Source organism: Abramis brama (genome assembly GCF_963993115.1).
Source record: "Abramis brama genome assembly, chromosome: 15".
NCBI classification, from domain to species: Eukaryota; Metazoa; Chordata; class Actinopteri; order Cypriniformes; family Leuciscidae; genus Abramis; species Abramis brama.
In genome coordinates, this window is record NC_139977.1 from 9299470 (window position 1) to 9327135 (window position 27666).

Here is a 27666-nt window from a genome sequence, read left to right on the forward strand (position 1 = left end):
CACTTTGACCACAAATAAGTTCAAAAGGTCAGATATGGACATCTATATGGCTTATGAAGCATCAGAAGGAGTCTATGAGTATGTATAGAAAGCCCATGATCGAGGACTCTTTGGCCAGAAATATGTTCAGGAGGTCAAAAGGGGACCTCTGTATAGCTGATTTATCTTTAAAAGGAGTCTATAACTTTATATAGTTTGAAAAATTTTAGGACACTTTGACCACAAATAAGTTCAAAATGTCAGATATGGAAATCTATATGGCTTATGAAGCATCAGAAGGAGTCTATGAATATGTATAGAAAGCATAAGATCGAGGACTCTTTGGCCAGAAATATGTTCTGGAGGTCAAAAGGGGACCTCTGTATAGCTGATTTATCATCAAAAGGAGTCTATAACTTTATATAGATTGATTTCTATTTTTTAGGACACTTTGACCACAAATAAGTTCAAAAGGTCAGATATGGACATCTATATGGCTTATGAAGCATCAGAAGGAGTCTATGAGTATGTATAGAAAGCATAAGATCGAGGACTCTTTGGCCAGAAATATGTTCTGGAGGTCAAAAGGGGTCCTCTGTATAGCTGATTTATCATCAAAAGGAGTCTATAACTTTCTATAGTTTGAAAAAATGTTAGGACATTTTGACCACAAATAAGTTCAAAATGTCAGATATGGAATTCTATATGGCTTATGAAGCATCAGAAGGAGTCTAGAGTATGTATAGAAAGCCCAAGATTGAGGACTCTTTGGCCAGAAATATGTTCAGGAGGTCAAAGGGGGACCTCTGTATAGCTGACTTATCATCAAAAGGAGTCTATAACTTTCTATAGTTTGAAAAATTTTGAGAACACTTTGACCACAAATAAGTTCAAAAGGTCAGATATGGACATCTATATGGCTTATGAATCATCAGAAGGAGTCTAGGAGTATGTATGGATAGCCCAAGATTGAGGACTCTTTGGCCAGAAATATGTTCAGGAAGTCAAAAGGGGACCTCTGTATAGCTGACTTATCATCAAAAGGAGTCTATAACTTTATATAGTTTGAAAAATTTTAGGACACTTTGACCACAAATAGGTTCAACAGGTCAGATATGGACATCTATATGGCTTATGAAGCATCAGAAGGAGTCTATGAGTATGTATAGAAAGCATAAGATCGAGGACTCTTTGGCCAGAAATATGTTCTGGAGGTCAAAAGGGGACCTCTGTATAGCTGATTTATCATCAAAAGGAGTCTATAACTTTCTATAGTTTGAAAAAATGTTAAGACACTTTGACCACAAATAAGTTCAAAAGGTCAGATATGGACATCTATATGGCTTATGAAGCATCAGAAGGAGTCTATGAGTATGTATAGAAAGCCCATGATCGAGGACTCTTTGGCCAGAAATATGTTCAGGAGGTCAAAAGGGGACCTCTGTATAGCTGATTTATCTTTAAAAGGAGTCTATAACTTTATATTGTTTGAAAAATTTTAGGACACTTTGACCACAAATAAGTTCAAAATGTCAGATATGGAAATCTATATGGCTTATGAAGCATCAGAAGAAGTCTATATGTATCGAAAGCATAAGATCGAGGACTCTTTGGCAAGAAATTTGTTCTGGAGGTCAAAAAGGGCCCTCCGTATAGCTGATTTATCATCAAAAGGAGTCTATAACTTTATATAGTTTGAATTTTTTTTAGGACACTTTGACCACAGATAAGTTCAAAAGGTCAGATATGGACATCTATATGGCTTATGAAGCATCAGAAGGAGTCTATGAGTATGTATAGAAAGCCCATGATCGAGGACTCTTTGGCCAGAAATATGTTCAGGAGGTCAAAAGGGGACCTCTGTATAGCTGATTTATCATCAAAAGGAGTCTATAACTTTATATAGTTTGAAAAAATGTTAGGACACTTTGACCACAAATAAGTTCAAAAGGTCAGATATGGACATCTATATGGCTTATGAAGCATCAGAAGGAGTCTATGAGTATGTATAGAAAGCATAAGATCGAGGACTCTTTGGCAAGAAATATGTTCTGGAGGTCAAAAAGGGCCCTCCGTATAGCTGATTTATCATCAAAAGGAGTCTATAACTTTATATAGTTTGAACTTTTTTTAGGACACTTTGACCACAGATGAGTTCAAAAGGTCAGATATGGTCATCTATATGGCTTATGAAGCATCAGAAGGAGTCTATGAGTATGTATAGAAAGCATAAGATCGAGGACTCTTTGGCCAGAAATATGTTCTGGAGGTCAAAAGGGGTCCTCTGTATAGCTGATTTATCATCAAAAGGAGTCTATAACTTTATATAGTTTGAAAACTTTGAGGACACTTTGACCACAAATAAGTTCAACAGGTCAGATATGGACATCTATATGGCTTATGAAGCATCAGAAGGAGTCTATGAGTATGTATAGAAAGCATAAGATCGAGGACTCTTTGGCAAGAAATATGTTCTGGAGGTCAAAAAGGGCCCTCCGTATAGCTGATTTATCATCAAAAGGAGTCTATAACTTTATATAGTTTGAACTTTTTTTAGGACACTTTGACCACAGATGAGTTCAAAAGGTCAGATATGGTCATCTATATGGCTTATGAAGCATCAGAAGGAGTCTATGAGTATGTATAGAAAGCATAAGATCGAGGACTCTTTGGCCAGAAATATGTTCTGGAGGTCAAAAGGGGCACTCTGTATAGCTTATTTATCATCAAAAGGAGTCTATAACTTTCTATAGTTTGAAAAATTTTGAGAACACTTTGACCACAAATAAGTTCAAAAGGTCAGCTATGGACATCTATATGGCTTATGAATCATCAGAAGGAGTCTATGACTATGTATGGAAAGCCCAAGATTGAGGACTCTTTGGCCAGAAATATGTTCAGGAGGTCAAAAGGGGACCTCTGTATAGCTGACTTATCATCAAAAGGAGTCTATAACTTTATATAGTTTGAAAAATTTTAGGACACTTTGACCACAAATAAGTTCAACAGGTCAGATATGGACATCTATATGGCTTATGAAGCATCAGAAGGAGTCTATGAGTATGTATAGAAAGCATAAGATCGAGGACTCTTTGGCCAGAAATATGTTCTGGAGGTCAAAAGGGGACCTCTGTATAGCTGATTTATCATCAAAAGGAGTCTATAACTTTCTATAGTTTGAAAAAATGTTAAGACACTTTGACCACAAATAAGTTCAAAAGGTCAGATATGGACATCTATATGGCTTATGAAGCATCATAAGGAGTCTATGAGTATGTATAGAAAGCCCATGATCGAGGACTCTTTGGCCAGAAATATGTTCAGGAGGTCAAAAGGGGACCTCTGTATAGCTGATTTATCTTTAAAAGGAGTCTATAACTTTATATAGTTTGAAAAATTTTAGGACACTTTGACCACAAATAAGTTCAAAATGTCAGATATGGAAATCTATATGGCTTATGAAGCATCAGAAGGAGTCTATGAATATGTATAGAAAGCATAAGATCGAGGACTCTTTGGCCAGAAATATGTTCTGGAGGTCAAAAGGGGACCTCTGTATAGCTGATTTATCATCAAAAGGAGTCTATAACTTTATATAGATTGATTTCTATTTTTTAGGACACTTTGACCACAAATAAGTTCAAAAGGTCAGATATGGACATCTATATGGCTTATGAAGCATCAGAAGGAGTCTATGAGTATGTATAGAAAGCATAAGATCGAGGACTCTTTGGCCAGAAATATGTTCTGGAGGTCAAAAGGGGTCCTCTGTATAGCTGATTTATCATCAAAAGGAGTCTATAACTTTCTATAGTTTGAAAAAATGTTAGGACATTTTGACCACAAATAAGTTCAAAATGTCAGATATGGAATTCTATATGGCTTATGAAGCATCAGAAGGAGTCTAGAGTATGTATAGAAAGCCCAAGATCGAGGACTCTTTGGCCAGAAATATGTTCAGGAGGTCAAAGGGGGACCTCTGTATAGCTGACTTATCATCAAAAGGAGTCTATAACTTTCTATAGTTTGAAAAATTTTGAGAACACTTTGACCACAAATAAGTTCAAAAGGTCAGATATGGACATCTATATGGCTTATGAATCATCAGAAGGAGTCTAGGAGTATGTATGGATAGCCCAAGATTGAGGACTCTTTGGCCAGAAATATGTTCTGGAGGTCAAAAGGGGACCTCTGTATAGCTGATTTATCATCAAAAGGAGTCTATAACTTTATATAGTTTGAAATTTTTTTAGGACACTTTGACCACAGATAAGTTCAAAAGGTCAGATATGGTCATCTATATGGCTTATGAAGCATCAGAAGGAGTCTATGAGTATGTATAGAAAGCATAAGATCGAGGACTCTTTGGCCAGAAATATGTTCTGGAGGTCAAAAGGGGCACTCTGTATAGCTTATTTATCATCAAAAGGAGTCTATAACTTTCTATAGTTTGAAAAATTTTGAGGACACTTTGACCACAAATAAGTTCAAAAGGACAGATATGGACATCTATATGGCTTATGAAGCATCAGAAGGAGTCTATGAGTATGTATAGAAAGCCCAAGATCGAGGACTCTTTGACCAGAAATATGTTCTGAAGGTCAAAAGGGGACCTCTGTATAGCTGATTTATCATAAAAAGGAGTCTATAACTTTCTATAGTTTGAAAAATTTTGAGGACACTTTGACCACAAATAAGTTCAAAAGGTCAGATATGGATATCTATATGGCTTATGTAACATTAGAAGGAGTCTATGAGTATGTATAGAAAGGTCAAGATTGAGAACTCTATGGCCATAAATATATACCTTGGGTCAAATATGGACTTCTGTATGGCTGATTTAACATCAGAAGGAGTCTATGAGTTTCTAAGAGTAAAACACATTTAGAGGATTCTTTGGCCAAAAACATGTTATATCAGTCAAATATGGCTACAGTCTGGCTGACATAACATCACGAGAAGTCTTTATGGTAGGAGAAATATAAATAGTAAGGTAAATGTTCAAGGTCTCTGGCCAGAAATATGTTCAGAAGGTCAAATATGGCCTTCTGTATGGCTGATTTAACATCAGAAGGAGTCTATACATTTATAATAGACAAAATCCTTTTGAGAACTCTTAGGTCAAATTTTTTTTCAATCAGTCAAATGTGGACTACTGTCTGCCTGATTTTACATTACGAGAAGTCAGTCTATATGTATAGTGAGTTGATGTTCACGGTCTCTGGCTAGAAATATGTTCAGAAGGTCAAAAATAGACTACTGGCTGGTTAATATAACATCACAAGAAGTCAATCTGTAGTATAGCAAGATAATGTTCAAGAACTCTTTGGCCAGAAATATGTTCAGAAGGTCAAAAGGTGACCTTTGTATAGCTGATTTTTCATCAGAAGGAGACTATAACTTTATATAGTTTGAAAAATTTTGAGGACACTTTGACCAGAAATAAGTTCAAAAGGTCAGATATGGACATCTATATGGCTTATGAAGCATCAGAAGGATTTGGACTATGATTATGTATAGAAAGCCAAAGATCGAGGACTCTTTGGCAAGAAATATGTTCCTTGGGTCAAATACGGAATTCTGTATGTCTGACGTAACATCAGAAAGAGTCAACAAGTATATATGGAAAGGTCAAGTTTCGCGTACTCACTCTTTGGCCAGAAAAAAATCCGGTAGGTCAAATATGGACTTTTGTCAGGATGATATAACATCTTTAAGGACTCTTTGGCCAGAAATATGTTCAGTAGGTCAAAAGCTACTACTATGTATAGCTCATTGTTATAACATTATGTGCTTTGCACAAACGATCTAACGTTGAGCATCATTAAAGAAACATAGGTTATGCACTTCGTGCATTGCATTGCATTGCACACCAAAACTAACTCCATGTTCATTAAAGAGATAACATATGTGTTGTTGCAATTGCATTGCACAAACGATCTAACGTTGTGCACTGAAGAATAACATATAGGTTATGCACTTTTCGCATTTGCATTGCATGGCACACCAGAACAAAATCATTCCCATGTTCATTATAGAGATGATATGTGTGTTGATGCATTGCATTGCATTGCATTGCATTGCATTGCACTAACGATCTAACGTTGTGCACTGAAGAATAACATATAGGTTATGCACTTTTCGCATTGCATGGCATTGCACACCAGAACTAAATCATTCCCATGTTCATTAAACAGATAACGTGTGTTGGTGCATTGCATTGCATTGCATTGCATTACTTTACTTTGCTTTGCATTGCATTGCATTGCATTACATTGCACTAACGATCTATCGTTATGCACTGAAGAATAACTTATAGGTTATGCATAATTCGCATTGCATTGCATTGCACACCAGAACATAATCATTCCCATGTTCATTATAGAGATGATATGTGTGTTGATGCATTGCATTGCATTGCATTGCATTGCATTGCACTAACGATCTAACGTTGTGCACTGAAGAATAACATATAGGTTATGCACTTTTCGCATTGCATGGCATTGCACACCAGAACTAAATCATTCCCATGTTCATTAAACAGATAACGTGTGTTGGTGCATTGCATTGCATTGCACAAACGATCTAACGTTGTGCACTGAAGAATAACATATAGGTCATCCACTTTTCGCATTGCATGGCATTGCAAACCAGAACTAAATCATTCCCATGTTCTTTAAAGAGATGATATGTGTGTTGATGCATTGCATTGCACTAGCGATGTAACGTTGTGCACTGAAGAATAACATATAGGTTATGCACTTTTTGCATTGCATTGCTTTGCACACCAGAACTACCTCATTCCCATGTTGATTAAAGACGTGTGTTGTTGCATTGCATTGCATTGCATTGCATTGATTTGCATTTATTTGCATTGCTTTGCACTGCATTGCATTGCATTGCATTGCATTGCATTGCACAAACGATCTAACGTTGTGCACTGAAGAATAACATATAGGTTATGCTCTTTTCGCATTGCATTTGCACACCAGAACTACCTCATTCCCATGTTGATTAAAGACATAACGTGTGTTGTTGCTTTGCATTGCATTGCATTGCACTAACGATCTAACGTTGTGCACTGAATAACATTCATTCATTGCATTGCATTGCACACCAGAACTAAATCATTCCCATGTTTATTAAAGACATAACGTGTGTTGTTGCATTGCTCTGCTTTGCACTGTATTGCATTGCATTGCTCTAACGATCTAACGTTGTGCACTGAAGAATAACATATAGGTTATGCACTTTTCGCATTGCATTGCATTGCACACCAGAACTAAATCATTCCCATGTTGATTAAAGACATAACGTGTGCTGTTGCATTGCATTGCATTGCATTGATTTGCAATGCTTTGCACTGCATTGCATTGCATTGCATTGCATTGCACTAACGATCTAACTTTGTGCACTGAAGAATAACATATAGGTTATGCACTTTTTGCATTTCACTGCATTGCACACCAGAACTAAATCATTCCCATGTTCATTAAAGAGATAACGTTTGTTGGTGCATTGCATTGCATTGCATTGCACAAACGATCTATGAAGAACAACATTTAGGTTATGCTCTTTTCGCATTGCATTGCACACCAGAACAAAATCATTCCAAAGTTCATTATAGAGATGATATGTGTGTTGTTGCATTGCATTGCATTGCATTGCATTGCATTGCACTAACGATGTGCACTGAAGAATAACATACAGGGTATGCTCTTTTCGCATTGCATTGCACACCAGAACAAAATCATTCCATTGCAAAGTCCAGTGCAAAGTATTGCATTGCATTGCTTTGCACTGCTTTGCATTGCATTGCATTGCACTAACGATCTAACGTTGTGCACTGAAGAATAACATATAGGTATGCACTTTTTGCACTGCATTGCATTGCACACCAGAACTATCTCATTCCCATGTTGATTAAAGACATAACGTGTGTTGTTGCATTGCATTGCACTAACGATCTAACTTTGTGCACTGAAGAATAACATATAGGTTATGCTCTTTTGGCATTTCACTGCATTGCACGCCATAACTAAATCATTCCCATGTTCATTAAAGAGATAACGTTTGTTGGTGCATTGCATTGCATTGCACAAACGATCTAAGGTTGTGCACTGAAGAAAAACATATAGGTTATGCACTTTTTGCATTGCATTGCATTGCACACCAGAACTAAATCATTCCCATATTCATTAAAGAGATAATATGTGTTGTTGCATTGCATCGTATTGCATTGCATTGATTTGCATTGCTTTGCACTGCATTGCATTGCACTACACTTACGATCTAACGTTGTGCACTGAAGAATAACATATAGGTTATGCACTTTTTGCATTGCATTGCATTGCACACCAGAACTAAATCTTTCCCATGTTCATTAAAGACATAACGTGTGTTGTTGCATTGCATTGTATTGCATTGCATTACATTGATTTGCATTGCTTTGCACTGCATTGCATTGCACTACACTTACGATGTAACGTTGTGCACTGAAGAATAACATATAGGTTATGCACTTTTCGCATTGCATTGCATTGCACACCAGAACTAAATCATTTCCATGTTGATTAAAGACATAACGTGTGCTGTTGCATTGCATTGCATTGATTTGCAATGCTTTGCATTGCATTGCATTGCATTGCATTGCATTGCATTGCATTGCATTGATTTGCAATGCTTTGCACTGCATTGCATTGCATTGCATTGCATTGCACTAACGATCTAACTTTGTGCACTGAAGAATAACATATAGGTTATGCACTTTTTGCATTTCACTGCATTGCACACCAGAACTAAATCATTCCCAGGTTCATTAAAGAGATAACGTTTTTTGGTGCATTGCATTGCATTGCTTTGCATTGCACAAACGATCTAATGTTGTGCACTGAAGAATAACATATAGGTTACGCTCTTTTCGCATTGCATTGCACACCAGAACAAAATCATTCCAAAGTTCATTATAGAGATGATATGTGTGTTGTTGCATTGCATTGCATTGATTTGCATTGCTTTGCACTGCATTGCATTGCATTGCATTGCATTGCATTGCATTGCATTGCATTGCACTACACTAAAGATCTAACGTTGTGCACTGAAAAATAACATATAGGTTATGCACTTTTTGCATTGCATTGCACACCAGAACTAAATCATTCCCATGTTGATTAAAGACATAACGTGTGCTGTTGCATTGCATTGCATTGCATTGATTTGCAATGCTTTGCACTGCATTGCATTGCATTGCATTGCATTGCATTGCATTGCATTGCACTAACGATCTAGCTTTGTGCACTGAAGAATAACATATAGGTTATGCACTTTTTGCATTTCACTGCATTGCACACCAGAACTAAATCATTCCCATGTTCATTAAAGAGATAACGTTTGTTGGTGCATTGCATTGCACAAACGATCTAATGTTGTGCACTGAAGAATAACATATAGGTTATGCTCTTTTCGCATTGCATTGCACACCAGAACAAAATCATTCCAAAGTTCATTATAGAGATGATATGTGTGTTGTTGCATTGCATTTCATTGCACTAGCGATGTAACGTTGTGCACTGAAGAAAAACATATAGGTTATGCACTTTTTGCATTGCATTGCACTCCAGAACTAAATCATTCCCATGTTCTTTAAAGAGATAATGTGTGTTGTTGCATTGCATTGTATTCCATTGCATTGCTTTGCACTGCTTTGCATTGAATTGCATTGCACTAACGATCTAACGTTGTGCACTAAAGAATAACATATAGGTATGCACTTTTTGCACTGCAATTGCATTGCACACCAGAACTACCTCATTCCCATGTTGATTAAAGACATAACGTATGTTGTTGCATTGAATTGATTTGCAATGCTTTGCACTGCATTGCATTGCATTGCCCTAAAAATCTAACTTTGTGCACTGAAGAATAACATATAGGTTATGCTCTTTTTGCCTTTCACTGCATTGCACACCAGAACTAAATCATTCCCATGTTCATTAAAGAGATAACGTTTGTTGGTGCATTGCATTGCATTGCATTGCACAAACGATCTAATGTTGTGCACTGAAAAATAACATATAGGTTATGCTCTTTTCGCATTGCATTGCACACCAGAACAAAATCATTCCCAAGTTCATTATAGAGATGATATGTGTGTTGTTGCATTGCATTGCATTGAACTAACGATCTAACGCTGTGCACTGTAGAATAACATATAGATTATGCACTTTTTGCATTGCATTGTATTGCACAGCAGAACTAAATCATTGTCATGTTCATTAAAGAGATAACGTGTGTTGTTGCATTGCATTGCATTGCATTGCACAAACGATCTAACGTTGTGCACTGAAAAATAACTTATAGGTTATGCATAATTCGCATTGCATTGCATTGCACACCAGAACAAAATCATTCCCATGTTCATTATAGAGATGATATGTGTGTTGATGCATTGCATTGCATTGCATTGCACAAACGATCTAACGTTGTGCACTGAAGAATAACATATAGGTTATGCACTTTTTGCATTGCATTGCATTGCACACCAGAACTAAACAATTATCATGTTCATTAAAGAGAGAACGTGTGTTGTTTCATTGCATTGCACAAACGATCTAACGGTGTGCACTGAAGAATAACATACAGGTTATGCTCTTTTCGCATTGCATTGCACACCAGAACAAAATCATTCCAAAGTTCATTATAGAGATGATATGTGTGTTGTTGCATTGCATTGCATTGCATTGCATTGCATTGCATTGCATTGCATTGCATTGCACAAACGATCTATGAAGAACAACATTTAGGTTATGCTCTTTTCGCATTGCATTGCACACAAGAACAAAATCATTCCAAAGTTCATTATAGAGATGATATGTGTGTTGTTGCATTGCATTGCATTGCATTGCACTAACGATGTGCACTGAAGAATAACATACAGGGTATGCTCTTTTCGCATTGCATTGCACACCAGAACAAAATCATTCCATTGCAAAGTCCAGTGCAAAGTATTGCATTGCATTGCTTTGCACTGCTTTGCATTGCATTGCATTGCACTAACGATCTAACGTTGTGCACTGAAGAATAACATATAGGTATGCACTTTTTGCACTGCATTGCATTGCACACCAGAACTATCTCATTCCCATGTTGATTAAAGACATAACGTGTGTTGTTGCATTGCATTGCACTAACGATCTAACTTTGTGCACTGAAGAATAACATATAGGTTATGCTCTTTTGGCATTTCACTGCATTGCACGCCGTAACTAAATCATTCCCATGTTCATTAAAGAGATAACGTTTGTTGGTGCATTGCATTGCATTGCATTGCACAAACGATCTAAGGTTGTGCACTGAAGAAAAACATATAGGTTATGCACTTTTTGCATTGCATTGCATTGCACACCAGAACTAAATCATTCCCATATTCATTAAAGAGATAATGTGTGTTGTTGCATTGCATCGTATTGCATTGCATTGATTTGCATTGCTTTGCACTGCATTGCATTGCACTACACTTACGATCTAACGTTGTGCACTGAAGAATAACATATAGGTTATGCACTTTTTGCATTGCATTGCATTGCACACCAGAACTAAATCTTTCCCATGTTCATTAAAGACATAACGTGTGTTGTTGCATTGCATTGTATTGCATTGCATTACATTGATTTGCATTGCTTTGCACTGCATTGCATTGCACTACACTTACGATGTAACGTTGTGCACTGAAGAATAACATATAGGTTATGCACTTTTCGCATTGCATTGCATTGCACACCAGAACTAAATCATTTCCATGTTGATTAAAGACATAACGTGTGCTGTTGCATTGCATTGCAATGATTTGCAATGCTTTGCATTGCATTGCATTGCATTGCATTGCATTGATTTGCAATGCTTTGCACTGCATTGCATTGCATTGCACTAACGATCTAACTTTGTGCACTGAAGAATAACATATAGGTTATGCACTTTTTGCATTTCACTGCATTGCACACCAGAACAAAATCACTCCAAGGTTCATTAAAGAGATAACGTTTTTTGGTGCATTGCATTGCATTGCTTTGCATTGCACAAACGATCTAATGTTGTGCACTGAAGAATAACATATAGGTTACGCTCTTTTCGCATTGCATTGCACACCAGAACAAAATCATTCCAAAGTTCATTATAGAGATGATATGTGTGTTGTTGCATTGCATTGCATTGATTTGCATTGCTTTGCACTGCATTGCATTGCATTGCATTGCATTGCATTGCACTACACTAAAGATCTAACGTTGTGCACTGAAAAATAACATATAGGTTATGCACTTTTTGCATTGCATTGCATTGCACACCAGAACTAAATCATTCCCATGTTGATTAAAGACATAACGTGTGCTGTTGCATTGCATTGCATTGCATTGATTTGCAATGCTTTGCACTGCATTGCATTGCATTGCATTGCATTGCACTAACGATCTAACTTTGTGCACTGAAGAATAACATATAGGTTATGCACTTTTTGCATTTCACTGCATTGCACACCAGAACTAAATCATTCCCATGTTCATTAAAGAGATAACGTTTGTTGGTGCATTGCATTGCACAAACGATCTAATGTTGTGCACTGAAGAATAACATATAGGTTATGCTCTTTTCGCATTGCATTGCACACCAGAACAAAATCATTCCAAATTTCATTATAGAGATGATATGTGTGTTGTTGCATTGCATTGCATTGCATTGCATTGAACTAACGATCTAACGTTGTGCACTGTAGAATAACATATAGGTTATGCACTTTTTGCATTGTATTGCATTGCACACCAGAACTAAATCATTCTCATGTTCATTAAAGAGATAACGTGTGTTGTTGCATTGCATTTCATTGCACTAGCGATGTAACGTTGTGCACTGAAGAAAAACATATAGGTTATGCACTTTTTGCATTGCATTGCACTCCAGAACTAAATCATTCCCATGTTCTTTAAAGAGATAATGTGTGTTGTTGCATTGCATTGTATTCCATTGCATTGCTTTGCACTGCTTTGCATTGAATTGCATTGCACTAACGATCTAACGTTGTGCACTAAAGAATAACATATAGGTATGCACTTTTTGCACTGCAATTGCATTGCACACCAGAACTACCTCATTCCCATGTTGATTAAAGACATAACGTATGTTGTTGCATTGAATTGATTTGCAATGCTTTGCACTGCATTGCATTGCATTGCACAAACGATCTAACGTTGTGCACTGAAGAATAACATATAGGTTATGCTCTTTTCGCATTGTATTGCACAGCAGAACTAAATCATTCTCATGTTCATTAAAGAGATAACGTGTGTTGTTGCATTGCATTGCATTGCATTGCACAAACGATCTAACGTTGTGCACTGAAGAATAACTTATAGGTTATGCACTTTTTGCATTGCATTGCATTGCACACCAGAACAAAATCATTCCCATGTTCATTATAGAGATGATATGTGTGTTGATGCATTGCATTGCATTGCATTGCACAAACGATCTAACGTTGTGCACTGAAGAATAACATATAGGTTATGCACTTTTTGCATTGCATTGCATTGCACACCAGAACTAAACAATTATCATGTTCATTAAAGAGAGAACGTGTGTTGTTTCATTGCATTGCACAAACGATCTAACGTTGTGCACTGAAGAATAACATACAGGTTATGCACTTTTTGCATTGCATTGCATTGCACACCAGAACTACCTCATTCCCATGTTGATTAAAGACATAACGTGTGTTGTTGCTTTGCATTGTATTGTATTGCATTGCATTGCATTGCATTGCATTGCATTGCATTGCATTGCATTGCATTGCTTTGCACTGCATTGCATTGCATTGCACAAACGATCTAACGTTGTGCACTGAAGAAAAACATATAGGTTATGCACTTTTGCATTGCATTGCATTGCACACCAGAACTAAATCATTCCCATGTTCATTAAAGAGATAATGTGTGTTGTTGCATTGCATTGCATTGCATTGCATTGCATTGCACAAACGATCTAACGTTGTGCACTGAAGAATAAAATATAGGTTATGCACTTTTTGCATTGCATTGCATTGCACACCAGAACTAAATCATTCCCATGTTCTTTAAAGAGATGATATGTATGTTGATGCATTGCATTGCACTAGCAAAGTAACGTTGTGCACAGAAGAATAACATATAGGTTATGCACATTTTGCATTGCATTGCACACTAGAACTTAACCATTCCTATGTTCATTAAAGAGATGGTATGTGTGTTGTTGCATTGCATTGCACTAACGATCTAACGTTGTGCACTGAAGAATAACATATAGGTTATGCACTTTTCGCATTGCATTGCATTGCGTTGCACACCAGAACTCACTCAATCCCATGTTCATTAAAGAGATAACTTATGTGCTGTTGCATTGCATTGCACTAACGATCTAACGTTGTGCATTGAAGAATAACATATAGGCACTTCTTGCATTGCATTACACACCAGAAGTATCTCGTACAATATGTGCTATTGCATTGCATTTCACACAAGATCAAACTTTGTGCATTGAAGAATAACATATAAGCTATGAGTGCATCACAAGCATACAATAACTATCTCATTCCGATGTGCATTGAAGAGATAAAATTTTTGGAGTTACATTCCACTGCATAAAAGATCTAACTGATATAGTTAGATATAATAATAATACATTATTATTATTCAACGCTAATTCTTAGATCGTTTGTGCAATGCAACACTCATGTTATGTTTTCATTGCACATGAGGTATGAAGTAGTTTATTCTATGCATTGTAACCCAAGAGGTAAATGCAATAATTTCCCTTAAAAGAAAAAATGAATGTTAGTTATTGTGCAATGCCAATGCACATATGTCATGTGTCAAATCAGGCCTACAGAGGACCCTCTTTGACCTACAGAACATATTTTCTGTCCAAAGAGTTCTTACTGACTTCTTGTGATGCAAGACAGTAGTCCATGTTTGGTCAAACATATTTCACATATTGCACATATTTCTGACCCAAGAGTAATCGATCTTAAACTTTCTATACATTCTCGTAGAATCTTTCTGATGTTACATCAATCAGCCATACAGAAGTCCATTTTTGACCTACTGAACACATTTCTGGATAAAGAGTCCTTGAACATTAACTTACTAAACATACAAGACTGACTTCTTGTGATGTTATATAAGCCAGACAGTAGTCCATATTTGACTGATTGAACATATTTTTGGCAAAAGAGTCCTCAAAAGGTATTTTATGTATATTATAAAGTTATAGTCTCCTTCTGATGATAAATCAGCTATACAGAGGTCCCCTTTTGACCTACTGAACATATTTCTGGCCAAAGAGTCCTAAAAGATTAACACTATACATTCAGACTGATATCTTCGGATGTTATATCATCCTGACAAAATAGCCCATATTTGACCTACCGAATTTTTTTCTGGCCAAGGAGTGAGTACTCGAAACTTGACCTTTCCATATATACTTGTTGACTCTTTCTGATGTGACGTGAGACATACAGAATTCCATATTTGACCCAAGGAACATATTTCTTGCCAAAGAGTCCTCGATCTTGGGCTATCTATACATACTCATAGACTCCTTCTGATGATAAATTATGAAAATAAATGACTCTGATAATAAATGACTCTGGCCAAAGAGTCCTCGATCTTGCGTTTTCTATACATACTCATAGACTCCTTCTGATGCTTCATAAGCCATATAGATTTCCATAACTGACATTTTGAACTTATTTGTGGTCAAAGTGTCCTAAAATTTTTCAAACTATATAAAGTTATAGACTCCTTTTAAAGATAAATCAGCTATACAGAGGGCCCCTTTTGACCTACTGAACACATTTCTGGCCAAAGAGTCCTCGATCTTGCGTTTTCTATACATACTCATAGACTCCTTCTGAAGCTTCATAAGCCATATAGATTTCCATATCTGACCTTTTGAACTTATTTGTGGTCAAAGTGTCCTCAAAATTTTTCAAACTATAGAAAGTTATAGACTCCTTTTGATGATAAATCAGCTATACAGAGGGCCCCTTTTGACCTCCTGAACATATTTCTGGCCAATGAGTCCTCGAATGGGCTTTCTATACATACTCATAGACTCCTTCTGATGCTTCATAAACCATTATAGATGTCCATATCTTACCTTTTGAACTTATTTGTCGTCAAAGTGTCCTAACATTTTTACAAACTATAGAAAGTTATAGACTCCTTTTGATGATAAATCAGCTATACAGAGGGCCCCTTTTGACCTCCAGAACATATTTCTGGCCTAAGAGTCCTCGATCTTATGCTTTCTATACATACTCATAGACTCCTTCTGATGCTTCATAAGCCATATAGATGTCCATATCTGACCTTTTGAACTTATCTGTGGTCAAAGTGTCCTAGGATTTTTTCAAACTATAGAAAGTTATAGACTCCTTTTGATGATAAATCAGCTATACCCCTTTTGACCTCCAGAACATATTTCTGGCCAAAGAGTCCTCGATCTTGGGCTTTCTATACATACTCATAGACTCCTTCTGATGCTTCATAAGCCATATAGATTTCCATATCTGACATTTTGAACTTATTTGTGGTCAAAGTGTCCAAAAAAAATTTCAAACTATATAAAGCGAAGGACTCCTTTTGATGATAAATCAGCTATACAGAGGTCCCCTTTTGACCTCCAGAACATATTTCTGGCCAAAGAGTCCTCAATCTTGGGGTTTCTATACATACTTATAGACTCCTTCTGATGCTTCATAAGCCATATAGATGTCCATATCTGACCTTTTGAACTTATTTGTGGTCAAAGTGTCCTAACATTTTTTCAAACTATAGAAAGTTATAGACTCCTTTTGATGATAAATCAGCTATACAGAAGGCCCCTTTTGACCTCATGAACATAATTCTGGCCAAAGAGTCCTCGATCTTGGGCTTTCTATACATACTCATAGACTCCTTCTGATGCTTCATAAGCCATATAGATTTCCATATCTGACCTTTTGAACTTATTTGTGGTCAAAGTGTCCTCAAAATTTTTCAAATATATAAAGTTATAGACTCCATTTGATGATAAATCAGCTATACAGAGGTCCCCTTTTGACCTCCTGAACATATTTCTGGCCAAAGAGTCCTCGATCTTGGGCTTTCTATACATACTCATAGAATGCTTCTGATGCTTCATAAGGCATATAAGATGTCCATATCTGACCATTTGAACTTATTTGTGGTCAAAGTGTCCTAAAAAAAATTCAAACTATATAAAGTTATAGATTCCTTTTGATGATAAGTCAGCTATACAGAGGTCCCCTTTTGACCTACTGAACATGTTTCTGGCCCAAGAGTCCTTGATCTTGGGCTTTCTATACATACTCATAGACTCCTTCTGATGCTTCATAAGCCATATAGATGTCAATATCTGACCTTTTGAACTTATTTGTGGTCAAAGTGTCCTAAAAAAAATTCAAACCAAATAAAGTTATAAAGTCCTTTTGATGATAAATCAGCTATAAAAAGGTCCCCTTTTGACCTCCTGAACATGTTTCTGGCCAAAGAGTCCTCAATCTTGGGCTTTCTATACATACTCATAGATTCCTTCTGATGCTTCATAAGCCATATAGATGTCCATATCTGACCTTTTGAACTTATTTGTGGTCAAAGTGTCCTAACATTTTTTCAAAGTATAGAAAGTTATAGACTCCTTTTGATGATAAATCAGCTATACAGAGGGCCCCTTTTGACCTCATGAACATAATTCTGGCCAAAGAGTCCTCGATCTTGGGCTTTCTATACATACTCATAGACTCCTTCTGATGCTTCATAAGCAATATAGATTTCCATATCTGACATTTTGAACATATTTGTGGTCAAAGTGTCCTAACATTTTTTCAAAATATAAAAAGTTATAGACTCCTTTTGATGATAAATCAGCTATACAGAGGTCCGCTTTTGACCTCCAGAACATATTTCTGGCCAAAGAGTCCTCGATCTTATGCTTTATATACATACTCATAGACTCCTTCTGATGCTTCATAAGCCATATAGATGTCCATATCTGACCTGGTGAACTTATTTGTGGTCAAAGTGTCCTAAAATTTTTCAAAGTATATAAAGTTATAGACTCCTTTTGATGATAAATCAGCTATACAGAGGTCCCCTTTTGACCTCATGAACATAATTCTGGCCAAAGAGTCCTCGATCTTGGGCTTTCTATACATACTCATAGACTCCTTCTGATGCTTCATAAGCAATATAGATTTCCATATCTGACATTTTGAACATATTTGTGGTCAAAGTGTCCTAACATTTTTCAAAGTATATAAAGTTATAGACTCCTTTTGATGATAAGTCAGCTATACAGAGGTCCCCCTTTGACCTCCTGAACATATTTCTAGCCAAAGAATCCTAAATCTTGGGCTTTCTATACATACTCATAGACTCCTTATGATGCTTCATAAGCCATATAGATGTCCATATCTGACCTTTTGAACTTATTTGTGGTAAAAGTGTCCTAAAAAAAATTCAAACTATAGAAAGTTATAGACTCCTTTTGATGATAAGTCAGCTATACAAAGGTCCCTTTTTGACCTACTGAACATATTTCTGGCCCAAGAGTCCTTGATCTTGGGCTTTCTATACATACTCATAGACTCCTTCTGATGCTTCATAAGCCATATAGATGTCCATATCTGAACTTTTGAACTTATTTGTGGTCAAAGTGTCCTAAAAAAAATTCAAACCAAATAAAGTTATAAAGTCCTTTTGATGATAAATCAGCTATAAAAAGGTCCCCTTTTGACCTCCTGAACATGTTTCTGGCCAAAGAGTCCTCAATCTTGGGCTTTCTATACATACTCATAGATTCCTTCTGATGCTTCATAAGCCATATAGATGTCCATATCTGACCTTTTGAACTTATTTGTGGTCAAAGTGTCCTAACATTTTTTCAAAGTATAGAAAGTTATAGACTCCTTTTGATGATAAATCAGCTATACGGAGGTCCCCTTTTGACCTCCTGAACATATTTCTGGCCAAAGAGTCCTCGATCTTGGGCTTTCTATACATACTCATAGACTGCTTCTGATGCTTCATAAGGCATATAAGATGTCCATATCTGACCATTTGAACTTATTTGTGGTCAAAGTGTCCTAAAAAAAATTCAAACTATATAAAGTTATAGATTCCTTTTGATGATAAGTCAGCTATACAGAGGTCCCCTTTTGACCTACTGAACATGTTTCTGGCCCAAGAGTCCTTGATCTTGGGCTTTCTATACATACTCATAGACTCCTTCTGATGCTTCATAAGCCATATAGATGTCCATATCTGACCTTTTGAACTTATTTGTGGTCAAAGTGTCCTAACATTTTTTCAAACTATAGAAAGTTATAGACTCCTTTTGATGATAAATCAGCTATACAGAGTGCCCCTTTTGACCTCCAGAACATATTTCTGGCCAAAGAGTCCTCGATCTTATGCTTTCTATACATACTCATAGACTCCTTCTGATGCTTCATAAGCCATATAGATAACCATATCTGACCTTTTGAACTTATTTGTGGTCAAAGTGTCCTAAAATTTTTCAAACTATATAAAGTTATAGACTCCTTTTGATGATAAATCAGCTATACAGAGGTCCCCTTTTGACCTCATGAACATAATTCTGGCCAAAGAGTCCTCGATCTTTGGCTTTCTATACATACTCATAGACTCCTTCTGATGCTTCATAAGCAATATAGATTTCCATATCTGACATTTTGAACATATTTGTGGTCAAAGTGTCCTGACATTTTTCAAAGTATATAAAGTTATAGACTCCTTTTGATGATAAGTCAGATATACAGAGGTCCCCCTTTGACCTCCTGAACATATTTCTGGCCAAAGAGTCCTAAATCTTGGGCTTTCTATACATACTCATAGACTCCTTCTGATGCTTCATAAGCCATATAGATGTCCATATCTGACCTTTTGAACTTATTTGTGGTCAAAGTGTCCTAAAAAAAATTCAAACTATAGAAAGTTATAGACTCCTTTTGATGATAAGTCAGCTATACAAAGGTCCCTTTTTGACCTACTGAACATATTTCTGGCCCAAGAGTCCTTGATCTTGGGCTTTCTATACATACTCATAGACTCCTTCTGATGCTTCATAAGCCATATAGATGTCCATATCTGAACTTTTGAACTTATTTGTGGTCAAAGTGTCCTAAAAAAAATTCAAACCAAATAAAGTTATAAAGTCCTTTTGATGATAAATCAGCTATAAAAAGGTCCCCTTTTGACCTCCTGAACATGTTTCTGGCCAAAGAGTCCTCAATCTTGGGCTTTCTATACATACTCATAGATTCCTTCTGATGCTTCATAAGCCATATAGATGTCCATATCTGACCTTTTGAACTTATTTGTGGTCAAAGTGTCCTAACATTTTTTCAAAGTATAGAAAGTTATAGACTCCTTTTGATGATAAATCAGCTATACGGATGTCCCCTTTTGACCTCCTGAACATATTTCTGGCCAAAGAGTCCTCGATCTTGGGCTTTCTATACATACTCATAGACTGCTTCTGATGCTTCATAAGGCATATAAGATGTCCATATCTGACCATTTGAACTTATTTGTGGTCAAAGTGTCCTAAAAAAAATTCAAACTATATAAAGTTATAGATTCCTTTTGATGATAAGTCAGCTATACAGAGGTCCCCTTTTGACCTACTGAACATGTTTCTGGCCCAAGAGTCCTTGATCTTGGGCTTTCTATACATACTCATAGACTCCTTCTGATGCTTCATAAGCCATATAGATGTCAATATCTGACCTTTTGAACTTATTTGTGGTCAAAGTGTCCTAAAAAAAATTCAAACCAAATAAAGTTATAAAGTCCTTTTGATGATAAATCAGCTATAAAAAGGTCCCCTTTTGACCTCCTGAACATGTTTCTGGCCAAAGAGTCCTCAATCTTGGGCTTTCTATACATACTCATAGATTCCTTCTGATGCTTCATAAGCCATATAGATGTCCATATCTGACCTTTTGAACTTATTTGTGGTCAAAGTGTCCTAACATTTTTTCAAAGTATAGAAAGTTATAGACTCCTTTTGATGATAAATCAGCTATACAGAGGGCCCCTTTTGACCTCATGAACATAATTCTGGCCAAAGAGTCCTCGATCTTGGGCTTTCTATACATACTCATAGACTCCTTCTGATGCTTCATAAGCAATATAGATTTCCATATCTGACATTTTGAACATATTTGTGGTCAAAGTGTCCTAACATTTTTTCAAAATATAAAAAGTTATAGACTCCTTTTGATGATAAATCAGCTATACAGAGGTCCGCTTTTGACCTCCAGAACATATTTCTGGCCAAAGAGTCCTCGATCTTATGCTTTATATACATACTCATAGACTCCTTCTGATGCTTCATAAGCCATATAGATGTCCATATCTGACCTGGTGAACTTATTTGTGGTCAAAGTGTCCTAAAATTTTTCAAAGTATATAAAGTTATAGACTCCTTTTGATGATAAATCAGCTATACAGAGGTCCCCTTTTGACCTCATGAACATAATTCTGGCCAAAGAGTCCTCGATCTTGGGCTTTCTATACATACTCATAGACTCCTTCTGATGCTTCATAAGCAATATAGATTTCCATATCTGACATTTTGAACATATTTGTGGTCAAAGTGTCCTAACATTTTTCAAAGTATATAAAGTTATAGACTCCTTTTGATGATAAGTCAGCTATACAGAGGTCCCCCTTTGACCTCCTGAACATATTTCTAGCCAAAGAATCCTAAATCTTGGGCTTTCTATACATACTCATAGACTCCTTATGATGCTTCATAAGCCATATAGATGTCCATATCTGACCTTTTGAACTTATTTGTGGTAAAAGTGTCCTAAAAAAAATTCAAACTATAGAAAGTTATAGACTCCTTTTGATGATAAGTCAGCTATACAAAGGTCCCTTTTTGACCTACTGAACATATTTCTGGCCCAAGAGTCCTTGATCTTGGGCTTTCTATACATACTCATAGACTCCTTCTGATGCTTCATAAGCCATATAGATGTCCATATCTGAACTTTTGAACTTATTTGTGGTCAAAGTGTCCTAAAAAAAATTCAAACCAAATAAAGTTATAAAGTCCTTTTGATGATAAATCAGCTATAAAAAGGTCCCCTTTTGACCTCCTGAACATGTTTCTGGCCAAAGAGTCCTCAATCTTGGGCTTTCTATACATACTCATAGATTCCTTCTGATGCTTCATAAGCCATATAGATGTCCATATCTGACCTTTTGAACTTATTTGTGGTCAAAGTGTCCTAACATTTTTTCAAAGTATAGAAAGTTATAGACTCCTTTTGATGATAAATCAGCTATACGGAGGTCCCCTTTTGACCTCCTGAACATATTTCTGGCCAAAGAGTCCTCGATCTTGGGCTTTCTATACATACTCATAGACTGCTTCTGATGCTTCATAAGGCATATAAGATGTCCATATCTGACCATTTGAACTTATTTGTGGTCAAAGTGTCCTAAAAAAAATTCAAACTATATAAAGTTATAGATTCCTTTTGATGATAAGTCAGCTATACAGAGGTCCCCTTTTGACCTACTGAACATGTTTCTGGCCCAAGAGTCCTTGATCTTGGGCTTTCTATACATACTCATAGACTCCTTCTGATGCTTCATAAGCCATATAGATGTCCATATCTGACCTTTTGAACTTATTTGTGGTCAAAGTGTCCTAACATTTTTTCAAACTATAGAAAGTTATAGACTCCTTTTGATGATAAATCAGCTATACAGAGTGCCCCTTTTGACCTCCAGAACATATTTCTGGCCAAAGAGTCCTCGATCTTATGCTTTCTATACATACTCATAGACTCCTTCTGATGCTTCATAAGCCATATAGATAACCATATCTGACCTTTTGAACTTATTTGTGGTCAAAGTGTCCTAAAATTTTTCAAACTATATAAAGTTATAGACTCCTTTTGATGATAAATCAGCTATACAGAGGTCCCCTTTTGACCTCATGAACATAATTCTGGCCAAAGAGTCCTCGATCTTTGGCTTTCTATACATACTCATAGACTCCTTCTGATGCTTCATAAGCAATATAGATTTCCATATCTGACATTTTGAACATATTTGTGGTCAAAGTGTCCTGACATTTTTCAAAGTATATAAAGTTATAGACTCCTTTTGATGATAAGTCAGATATACAGAGGTCCCCCTTTGACCTCCTGAACATATTTCTGGCCAAAGAGTCCTAAATCTTGGGCTTTCTATACATACTCATAGACTCCTTCTGATGCTTCATAAGCCATATAGATGTCCATATCTGACCTTTTGAACTTATTTGTGGTCAAAGTGTCCTAAAAAAAATTCAAACTATAGAAAGTTATAGACTCCTTTTGATGATAAGTCAGCTATACAAAGGTCCCTTTTTGACCTACTGAACATATTTCTGGCCCAAGAGTCCTTGATCTTGGGCTTTCTATACATACTCATAGACTCCTTCTGATGCTTCATAAGCCATATAGATGTCCATATCTGAACTTTTGAACTTATTTGTGGTCAAAGTGTCCTAAAAAAAATTCAAACCAAATAAAGTTATAAAGTCCTTTTGATGATAAATCAGCTATAAAAAGGTCCCCTTTTGACCTCCTGAACATGTTTCTGGCCAAAGAGTCCTCAATCTTGGGCTTTCTATACATACTCATAGATTCCTTCTGATGCTTCATAAGCCATATAGATGTCCATATCTGACCTTTTGAACTTATTTGTGGTCAAAGTGTCCTAACATTTTTTCAAAGTATAGAAAGTTATAGACTCCTTTTGATGATAAATCAGCTATACGGAGGTCCCCTTTTGACCTCCTGAACATATTTCTGGCCAAAGAGTCCTCGATCTTGGGCTTTCTATACATACTCATAGACTGCTTCTGATGCTTCATAAGGCATATAAGATGTCCATATCTGACCATTTGAACTTATTTGTGGTCAAAGTGTCCTAAAAAAAATTCAAACTATATAAAGTTATAGATTCCTTTTGATGATAAGTCAGCTATACAGAGGTCCCCTTTTGACCTACTGAACATGTTTCTTGCCCAAGAGTCCTTGATCTTGGGCTTTCTATACATACTCATAGACTCCTTCTGATGCTTCATAAGCCATATAGATGTCCATATCTGACCTTTTGAACTTATTTGTGGTCAAAGTGTCCTAAAAAAAATTCAAACCAAATAAAGTTATAAAGTCCTTTTGATGATAAATCAGCTATAAAAAGGTCCCCTTTTGACCTCCTGAACATGTTTCTGGCCAAAGAGTCCTCAATCTTGGGCTTTCTATACATACTCATAGATTCCTTCTGATGCTTCATAAGCCATATAGATGTCCATATCTGACCTTTTGAACTTATTTGTGGTCAAAGTGTCCTAACATTTTTTCAAACTATAGAAAGTTATAGACTCCTTTTGATGATAAATCAGCTATACAGAGTGCCCCTTTTGACCTCCAGAACATAATTCTGGCCAAAGAGTCCTCGATCTTGGGCTTTCTATACATACTCATAGACTCCTTCTGATGCTTCATAAGCAATATAGATTTCCATATCTGACATTTTGAACATATTTGTGGTCAAAGTGTCCTAACATTTTTTCAAACTATAAAAAGTTATAGACTCCTTTTGATGATAAATCAGCTATACAGAGGTCCCCTTTTGACCTCCAGAACATATTTCTGGCCAAAGAGTCCTCGATCTTATGCTTTATATACATACTCATAGACTCCTTCTGATGCTTCATAAGCCATATAGATGTCCATATCTGACCTGGTGAACTTTTTTGTGGTCAAAGTGTCCTAAAATTTTTCAAAGTATATAAAGTTATAGACTCCTTTTGATGATAAATCAGCTATACAGAGGTCCCCTTTTGACCTCATGAACATAATTCTGGCCAAAGAGTCCTCGATCTTGGGCTTTCTATACATACTCATAGACTCCTTCTGATGCTTCATAAGCAATATAGATTTCCATATCTGACATTTTGAACATATTTGTGGTCAAAGTGTCCTGACATTTTTCAAAGTATATAAAGTTATAGACTCCTTTTGATGATAAGTCAGATATACAGAGGTCCCCCTTTGACCTCCTGAACATATTTCTGGCCAAAGAGTCCTAAATCTTGGGCTTTCTATACATACTCATAGACTCCTTCTGATGCTTCATAAGCCATATAGATGTCCATATCTGACCTTTTGAACTTATTTGTGGTCAAAGTGTCCTAAAAAAAATTCAAACTATAGAAAGTTATAGACTCCTTTTGATGATAAGTCAGCTATACAAAGGTCCCTTTTTGACCTACTGAACATATTTCTGGCCCAAGAGTCCTTGATCTTGGGCTTTCTATACATACTCATAGACTCCTTCTGATGCTTCATAAGCCATATAGATGTCCATATCTGAACTTTTGAACTTATTTGTGGTCAAAGTGTCCTAAAAAAAATTCAAACCAAATAAAGTTATAAAGTCCTTTTGATGATAAATCAGCTATAAAAAGGTCCCCTTTTGACCTCCTGAACATGTTTCTGGCCAAAGAGTCCTCAATCTTGGGCTTTCTATACATACTCATAGATTCCTTCTGATGCTTCATAAGCCATATAGATGTCCATATCTGACCTTTTGAACTTATTTGTGGTCAAAGTGTCCTAACATTTTTTCAAAGTATAGAAAGTTATAGACTCCTTTTGATGATAAATCAGCTATACGGAGGTCCCCTTTTGACCTCCTGAACATATTTCTGGCCAAAGAGTCCTCGATCTTGGGCTTTCTATACATACTCATAGACTGCTTCTGATGCTTCATAAGGCATATAAGATGTCCATATCTGACCATTTGAACTTATTTGTGGTCAAAGTGTCCTAAAAAAAATTCAAACTATATAAAGTTATAGATTCCTTTTGATGATAAGTCAGCTATACAGAGGTCCCCTTTTGACCTACTGAACATGTTTCTTGCCCAAGAGTCCTTGATCTTGGGCTTTCTATACATACTCATAGACTCCTTCTGATGCTTCATAAGCCATATAGATGTCCATATCTGACCTTTTGAACTTATTTGTGGTCAAAGTGTCCTAAAAAAAATTCAAACCAAATAAAGTTATAAAGTCCTTTTGATGATAAATCAGCTATAAAAAGGTCCCCTTTTGACCTCCTGAACATGTTTCTGGCCAAAGAGTCCTCAATCTTGGGCTTTCTATACATACTCATAGATTCCTTCTGATGCTTCATAAGCCATATAGATGTCCATATCTGACCTTTTGAACTTATTTGTGGTCAAAGTGTCCTAACATTTTTTCAAACTATAGAAAGTTATAGACTCCTTTTGATGATAAATCAGCTATACAGAGTGCCCCTTTTGACCTCCAGAACATAATTCTGGCCAAAGAGTCCTCGATCTTGGGCTTTCTATACATACTCATAGACTCCTTCTGATGCTTCATAAGCAATATAGATTTCCATATCTGACATTTTGAACATATTTGTGGTCAAAGTGTCCTAACATTTTTTCAAACTATAAAAAGTTATAGACTCCTTTTGATGATAAATCAGCTATACAGAGGTCCCCTTTTGACCTCCAGAACATATTTCTGGCCAAAGAGTCCTCGATCTTATGCTTTATATACATACTCATAGACTCCTTCTGATGCTTCATAAGCCATATAGATGTCCATATCTGACCTGGTGAACTTTTTTGTGGTCAAAGTGTCCTAAAATTTTTCAAAGTATATAAAGTTATAGACTCCTTTTGATGATAAATCAGCTATACAGAGGTCCCCTTTTGACCTCATGAACATAATTCTGGCCAAAGAGTCCTCGATCTTGGGCTTTCTATACATACTCATAGACTCCTTCTGATGCTTCATAAGCAATATAGATTTCCATATCTGACATTTTGAACATATTTGTGGTCAAAGTGTCCTAACATTTTTCAAAGTATATAAAGTTATAGACTCCTTTTGATGATAAGTCAGCTATACAGAGGTCCCCCTTTGACCTCCTGAACATATTTCTGGCCAAAGAGTCCTAAATCTTGGGCTTTCTATACATACTCATAGACTCCTTCTGATGCTTCATAAGCCATATAGATGTCCATATCTGACCTTTTGAACTTATTTGTGGTCAAAGTGTCCTAAAAAAAATTCAAACTATAGAAAGTTATAGACTCCTTTTGATGATAAGTCAGCTATACAAAGGTCCCTTTTTGACCTACTGAACATATTTCTGGCCCAAGAGTCCTTGATCTTGGGCTTTCTATACATACTCATAGACTCCTTCTGATGCTTCATAAGCCATATAGATGTCCATATCTGAACTTTTGAACTTATTTGTGGTCAAAGTGTCCTAAAAAAAATTCAAACCAAATAAAGTTATAAAGTCCTTTTGATGATAAATCAGCTATAAAAAGGTCCCCTTTTGACCTCCTGAACATGTTTCTGGCCAAAGAGTCCTCAATCTTGGGCTTTCTATACATACTCATAGATTCCTTCTGATGCTTCATAAGCCATATAGATGTCCATATCTGACCTTTTGAACTTATTTGTGGTCAAAGTGTCCTAACATTTTTTCAAAGTATAGAAAGTTATAGACTCCTTTTG